Source organism: Somniosus microcephalus, unplaced genomic scaffold (genome assembly GCF_052327205.1).
Source record: "Somniosus microcephalus isolate GS21.2 unplaced genomic scaffold, FLI_Smic_1.0 unresolved_chr5, whole genome shotgun sequence".
Taxonomy (NCBI): domain Eukaryota; kingdom Metazoa; phylum Chordata; class Chondrichthyes; order Squaliformes; family Somniosidae; genus Somniosus; species Somniosus microcephalus.
In genome coordinates this window covers 13269564-13277683 of record NW_028225183.1, presented here as the reverse complement: position 1 = coordinate 13277683, position 8120 = coordinate 13269564, and positions in this window count along the sequence as shown.

Here is an 8120-nt window from a genome sequence, read left to right as displayed (position 1 = left end):
GTCTCTCCCGCTCTCTCTCCACAGTCTGTCTCTCTCCCTCTCTCCCCACAGTCTATATCTCTCCCTCTCTCTCCACAGTCTGTCTCTCTCTCTCTCTCCACAGTCTGTCTCTCTCCCTCTCTCTCCACAGTCTGTCTCTCTCCCTCTCTCTCCACAGCCTGTCTCTCTCCCTCTCTCCACAGTCTCTCTCTCTCCCTCTCTCCACAGTCTGTCTCTCTCCCTCTCTCTCCACATTCTGTCTCTCTCCCTCTCTCTCCACAGTCTGTCTCTCTCTCTCTCTCCACAGTCTGCCTCTCTCCCTCTCTCTCCACAGTCTGTCTCTCTCCCTCTCTCTCCACAGTCTGTCTCTCTCACTCTCTCTCCACAGTATCTCTCTCCCTCTCTCTCCACAGTCTGTCTCTCTCACTCTCTCTCCACAGTCTGTCTCTCTCACTCTCTCTCCACAGTCTGTCTCTCTCCCTCTCTCTCCACAGTCTGTCTCTCTCCCTCTCTCTCCACAGTCTGTCTCTCTCCCTCTCTCTCCACAGTCTGTCTCTCTCCCTCTCTCTCCACAGTCTATCTCTCTCCCTCTCTCTCCACGGTCTGTCTCTCTCACTCTCTCTCCACAGTCGGTCTCTCTCCCTCTCTCTCCACAGTCTGCCTCTCTCCGTCTCTCTCCACAGTCTGTCTCTCTCCCTCCGTCTCCATGGCTTGTCTCTCTCCCTCTCTCTCGACATTCTGCCTCTCACCATCTCCCTCAGCAGTCTGCCTCTCTCCATCAATCTCCACAGTCTGTCTCTCTCCCTCTCTCCACAGTCTGTCTCTCTCCCTCTCTCTCCACAGTTTTTCTCTCTCCCTCTCTCTCCAGAATCTGTTTCTCTCCCTCTGTCTCCACAGTCTGTCGATCTCCCTCTCTCCCCACAGTTTGTCTGTCTCTCTCTACAAAGAATTTCTCTCTCCCTCTCTCTCCACATTTTGTATCTCTCCCTCTTGCTCCCCACATTCGGTCTCTCTCCCTCGCTCTTCACAGTCTGTCTCTCTCCATCTGTCTCCACATTCTATTTCTCTCCCTCTCTCTCTTCAGACATTATCTCTCCCTCTGTCTCCGGTCGGAATCCCTCTATCTGTCTCCAATGCCTCTCTCTCTCCATCTACCTCCATAGCCTTTCTCTCACCCGCTCTCTCCACAGTCTGTCTCGTTCCATCTCTCCACATTATGTCTCACTACCTCTGTCTCAACAATATGTCTCTCTCCCACTCTCTCCACAGCCTGTCTCTCTCCCACTCTCTCGACAGTCTGCCTGTCTCCCTCCTTCTGTCTCAACAGTCTGTCTCTCTCCCTCACTCTCCCCAGTCTGTCTCTCGCCTACTCTCTCCACAGTCTTCCTCTCTCCCTCATTATGCACATTCTGTCTCTCTCCCTCCCTCTCCAAAGTCTGTTTTTCTGCCACTGTCTCCACAGTCTTTCCATCTCCCTCTCGCTGCACATTCTCTCTCTCTCCCTTTCTCGCAAAAGTCTATCACTCTCCCTCTCTCTCCACAGTTTGTCTCTCTCCCTATCTCTCCACTGAATGTCTCTCTCCCTCTCTCTCCACAGTCTGTCTCTCTCCCTCTCTCCAAAGTATTTCTTCCTCACTCACTCCACAGTCTGTCTCTCCCTCTCGCTCTCCATATTCTGTCTCTCTCCCTCTCTCTCCACAACATTTCCCTCTCCCTCTGTTTCCAGTCTGCCTCCCTCCCATTGTTTCCACAGTCTGTCCCTTTCCCTCTCTCTCCACATTCTATCTCTCTCCCTCTCTCTCCACAATCTGTCTCACTCCCTCTCTCTGCACATTCTGACTCTGTCCTTCCATCTCTCAACAGCCTGTCTCTCACCTTCCCTCCACGGTCTGTCCCTCTCCCTCGCTCTCAACATTCTGTATCTCTCCCTCTCTCTTCACGATCTATCTCTCTCCCTGCCTCTCCACAATCTGTCTCACTCCCTTTCTCTGCACATTCTGACTCTGTCCCTCCATCTCTCCACAGTCGGTCTCTCTCCCTCTCTCCCCAGACTCTTCCTCTCTCTCTCTCTCCACAGCCTGTCTCTCTAACTCTCTCTCTGCAGTCTGTGTCTCTCACCTTCCCTCCACGGTCTGTCTTTCTCCCTAGCTCTCAACAGTCTTTCTCTCTACCTATCTCTTCACAGTCTGTCTCTCTCCCTGTCTCTCCACAGTCTGTCTCTCTCCCTCGCTCTCAACATTCTGTATCTCTCACTCTCTCTCCATAGTCTGTGTTTCTCTCCCTGTCTCTCCACAGTCTGTCTCTCTCCCTCGCTCTCCACAGTCTGTATCTCTCCCTGTCCTCTTCGCAGTCTGTCTCTCTCCCTGTCTCTCCACAGTCTGTCTCTCTCCCTCGCTCTCAACATTATGTATCTCTCCCTCTCTCTCCATAGTCTGCGTTTCTCTCCCTGTCTCTCCACGGTCTGTCTCTCTCCCTCGCTCTCAACATTCTGTATCTCTCCCTATCTCTTCACAGTCTGTCTCTCTCCCTGTCTCTCCACAATCTCTCTCTCTCCCTCGCTCTCAACATTCTGTATCTCTCCCTCTCTCTCCACAGTCTGTGTTTCTCTCCCTGTCTCTCCACAGTCTGTCTCTCTCCCTCGCTCTCAACAGTCAGTATCTCGCCCTCTCTCTCTCATAGTCTGTGTTTCTCTCTCTGTCTCTCCACAGTCTCTCTCTCCCTGTCCCTGCTCACTCTATCTCTCCCAACACAGTCTTTGGAGGCAGATATGTGTAAGTTATTGTGAAACTATTTCCTCTGGTGAGAGGGTCCAGCACAATGGGGCATAACCATAAAATTAGAGCTTTCCCGTTCCGGGATGGTGTAATAATCTATTCTTCACACAGAGGGCTATGGAAATCTGGTATGTCTCCCCCAAAACGCTATGGAGGCCGGGTGCCAATTGACAAATTCAAAATTGAGATTGATAGATTTTTGTTAGGCAGTGTTCAGACACAGACCTGCCAGAATCTAATTGAATGGCGGAGCAGGTTCGAGGCGCTGAAGGGCCTCCTGCTGTTTCTAATTTCCTGTGACTGTAACTAGAAAGAGTCAGCTGCAAACACATGTTGCATTTTATTTATATTTAACAGCATTAAGGGATCTGAAGCAAAGGGATGCAAACGGAGTGAGGTCACAGATCTCATTGAATGACAGAAGGACTCGAGAGGCTAAATGTTGAGGAATCTCATTGTTGAAGAATCAGTGCACAAATGTAGAGATGTAAAAGGATATCGATCACATATTTCATTGAATGACAGAAAGGCTCGAGGCTCGAGGCGGTAAAAGGCCTACTCATATTGTTGTTTTCTTTGTTAAAGGATCCAAGCGCGAACGTAGAGATGAGTATCGTGATTTAAAAGCAGCGACCGAACAAGGACTTGAATCGTGAACACTCAGATTAAAATTCTGACGCTTTACCGACTGAGGTAACCGGGCTCTTCCGAACCAAAGCTCACCAAAGTACTATACTTGGCTGCAGTGCATCATTGCACCTCCTACAAATATTCTTGTCCGTAATCTAGCCTGTACAACGGATTTCTCCCACAAATCCAGACTAACTGCCTCAGATCGCCATCACTTCAGAAATATTATCCCACGCACAAACGACATGCTCTTTAGCACTGGCCTCAGATGTGACAAGTGCAGTCCCCAGATATCTGTATTAGATCTTCAACTTTTCACCGTATTTATGATTGACTTGGATGGAGGAATGTATCACTGTAGATCGTATTTTGAAGATCGCAATAAGTCAGACGGTCCGCTCATAGTGCATTCGTGTAATGGAGGTAACCAAAGGGACAGAGACAGATGAAGTAAGATGGCAAAACAAAGGCAAATCGAGTTCACTCTGCGCAAGTGTGACAATATCCACTTTGGAACAACGTAAGATAGTTCTGAGTATTTTCTAAATAATGGGAAGCTATTAACAGTTGAGGAGCAAAGAGGTTTATGAGTCCGAGTTCACAAATTATTATTAGCTTGTAGACATGGAGCAAAGGACATTGGATAAAGTCCTGCATATGGGACATTGGGCTAAATTTGAACGCATGTAATTTAAGGCAAATTATTGAACTGGTTACGAAATTGGTGGCACGACATGAGACAACGTTTACGGGTGATGATCAGGTACATTAATTGGCAGAATATGACGAGTGGTGTCTCTGATTAATCACTTTTGGGGCCTCAACTAATCACCGATTTTATTAACGACTTACTTGATGGGATTGAGAGCCACACATCCAAGTTTGACGATGACAAAAAAGATAGGCAGCATTATAAGCAGTTGAGATGGAAGCAAGAAATTTGACCAGATATTCATAGATTAAGTGAATGGCCAATTTTTTGGCAATTTGATTTAAATATTAGCATGTGTGACGTGATCCACTACCGATCTTTATAGGAGTATTTAGAATACACTCCTTATAATGTTAAGCTGGAAACAGTTGAGATCCAAATAGACTTGTCTCCCTGTACATATAGAATTAAATGGTCATGGGCAGGTACAGAACAGATTCAAAAAGAATTTGAAAAGTGATACTTATATCTGTAGGATTACAATGTAAGAGGCTGAAATTATGCCACAGCTATACAAAGCACTGGTTAGACCACAGCTGCGGTACTGTGTTCAACTCTTGGCATCACAGCTTAGGAATGTACTATTAGGTTTAAAAAGTGAAGTATAGATATACCAGAAGGAGACATAGAGTCCAAGCGACAAAGTACAACGGGATATTGCACAAACTCGGGTTTTTTCCCTTGAATTTAGAAGCTTAAGTGGTGATTTTATTGAAGTATTCACGATATTAAGTGGAACTGCTAGTGTAGATAGCGAGAAGCTATTTCTGATGATTGATCCATCTGGGAGTAGGGGCCACAGCCTCAACATTAGATCCAAGTCTTTCAGGAGAGAAGTTTGTGTGGCAGAAATTTGTAACACACTTCCGCAAACAGCAATTAAAGCTGGGGTAATTGTCAACTTGAGATTGAGAGATGTGTGTTAACCAAAGGTATTAAGGGACCTGGAGCCAAGAAATGGAAATGGATATCGATAGATCATTTAATTAAATAGCAGAAAGGCTCCAGGCGTTAAATGGCCAGCTCCTGTTGTTATTTTCGTTGTTAAAAGGATCAAAGCCCAAATGTAGAGTTAATTATCGCGAATTTAAAGCAGCGCCCGAACAGGGACTTGAACGCTGGACCACTACAGATTAAAAGCCTGACGCGCTACCGACTGAGCTATCCGCGCTCTAGCAACTTAAGGCTCACAAGAGTACTTTCATTGGCTGCAATGCATCATTGCATCTGCGACAAATTCAATTTATTTGTCCATAATCCAGCCTGTACAGCACATTTCTCCCGCAAATCCAGGCTGACTGCCTCAGACCGCCATCACTTCAGAAATATTAACCCACCCACAAAAGACATGCTCTTTAGCAGCTGCGTCAGATGTGACAAGTGCTGTCCCCCAGATATCTTTATTAGATCATCAATGTTTCACTGTATTTATGATTGACTTGGATGGAGCAATGGAGCAGTGTAGATCGTATTTTGAAGATCGCATTAAGTTAGATGGTCCGCTAGTAGTGCAGTTGGGAAATCGAGGTAACCAAATGGACAGAGACAGACACAGTAAGCCGGCAAAACAAAGACAAATCGTGTTCACTGTACGCGAGTGTGACACCACACACTTTGGAACAAAGTAAGATAGTTCGGAGTTTTTTCTAAATAATGGGAAGCTATTAACTGTTGAAGAGCAAATAGGTTTATGAGTCCCAGTTCACAACTTATTATTAGCTTGTAGACATGGAGCAAAAGACATTTGGTAAAGTCCCGCATATGGGACATTGGGCTCAATTTGAAACGCATGTAATTGAAGTCAAATTATTGATCTGGTTAGGAAATTGGTGGCACGACAGGAGACAACGTTTACAGATGATGATCAGGTACATTAATTGGCAGAATATGACGAGTGGTGGCTCTGATTGATCAATTTTGGGGCTTCAACTAATCACCGATTTTATTAACGACTTACTTGATGGGATTGAGAGCCACACATCCAAGTTTGTCGATGACAAATAAGATAGGCGGCATTATAAGCAGTTGAGATGGAAGCAAGAAATGTGACCAGATATTCATAGATTAAGTGAATGTGCAATTTTCTGGCAAATTGATTTAAATATTAGCAAGTGTGACGATGTTCCACTACCGATCTTTATAGGAGTATTTAGAATACACTCCTTATAATGTTAAGCTGGAAACAGTTGAGGTCCAAATAGACTTGTGTCCCTGTACATATATCATTAAATGGTCATCGACTGGTACAGAAAAGATTCAAAAAGCTAATTGAAAAGTGATACTTATATCTGTAGGATTACAATATAAGAGGGTGAAATTATGCCACAGCTATACAAAGCAATGGTTAGACCACAGCTGCAGTACTGTGTTCAATTCTTGGCATCACAGCATAGGAATGTAGTATTAGGCTTAAAAAGTGAAGTTTAGATTTACCAGAAGGAGACATAGGGCTGGATTTTGCAAGGGCCGGGGAGGCGGGATTGGAGGCGTGTGGGGGATAAAAATCGCAAAACTGGCGTGCGGGCCCAAACCCGCCTCCATCCCGCCTCCACGCAATTTTCCTAAATTCGTGTCTGCTGGTCCCGACTCCAATGCACAAGGCCGTTTGCCGACCCCAACTCGGTTCCCCAAGCGGGAAAGCAGCACCCGAAGCCCCGGTAAGGCGGCCGAATCCATTCCCATCGGACTTCCGTCCCCAATGTGAATGCCAGGTATTCAGTTACTGAGTTGCCTCCTTGGTTGATCATTTGTCGCTCTGACTTTTGGTTAACCAGTTGTCGATGTTCAAATTTCAGTTAATGAGTTGCCCTTTTGGTCTATGATTTCCTACCTTGACAACTCAGTAACCAGTGTTTCAGACAATGAACAAGGCCATTTGCCGACCCCAACTCGGTTCCCCAAGCGGGAAAGCAGCACCCGAGGCCCCGGTAAGGCGGCCGAATGCGTTCACATCGAACCACCGTCCCCAATGTGAATGCCAAGTATTCAGTTAATGAGTTGCCTCTTTGGTTACTCATTTGTCGCTCTGGCTTTTGGTTACCCAGTTGTCAGTTTTCAAATTTCAGTTACTGAGTTGACTTTGTCTTTCTCACTCTGTGTATCTCTCTCTTCTCTCTGTCTCTCTCAGTGCATGTGAGTGTCTGTGTGCTCCACTGCCGCCTGGCCGAACCTGGTCCAAAGGCCCGCCTGATTACACACGAAAACCCTGGGCTCGCTTCCGAGCGACGGGCACCCGGCTTCCCGGTGTCGGACCGACTCCTTTCCGGTTCCGCCTCCTGCCGCTTGCCTCTGGCTTGCCCAGGCAGCTCGCGCGTGCAGGACCGGCCCCGCCCCGCCGACCCAACTGACGGAAAGCGGTCTCCAGCCAACGGCTGTACCTCGGCCCCGGAAAGAGGCAGCTACAAAAGCGCGGTACTGGTCTGTGTAGCCGCGCCACCCCGTTCAGCGTCAGTTGACCCCGACCGGATCGGACTTTTCTTCCCGAAGTTATCCCCGATAAGCTGCCGCTGACCGACGGCACGACAGCCGGTACGGGACAGCGAGACTTATCCGAACTTGCCGGGGTCCAGTCCGATAATATAGTATGCGCCAGCACCGGGGCTTTCCAACGAGCCCTCCCTGACCGAAATCGGACACGGGAGTCCGGAGCGAAAGGCGTTCGACTGCCGGCCGGCCAAACCCAGGCAATCTACCGCCGTTGAGGACCCCTTCCAGGCCAACCGGGTCCAAACGGCCGCCCAGTTGGTCACACGTAAACCCCGGGCTGGATTCGGAGCGACGGGCACCCGACTTCCCTGTGTCGGACCGACTCCGTTCCGATACCCTTGGATGCCCCTTGACCCTGGCTTGCTCGGACAGCCGGCGCGTCAAGGTGGGTCCCCGCGGCACCGGCTCAGCAGTCGGAAAGTGGTCTCCAGCCAGCGGCTGTACCTCGGCCTGGCCAAGAGGCAGTTACACAAGCCCGCTACTGCTTTGTGCGGCCCCGCCACCCCGTTCAGTGGCAGTTAACCCCGACCGGATCGGAC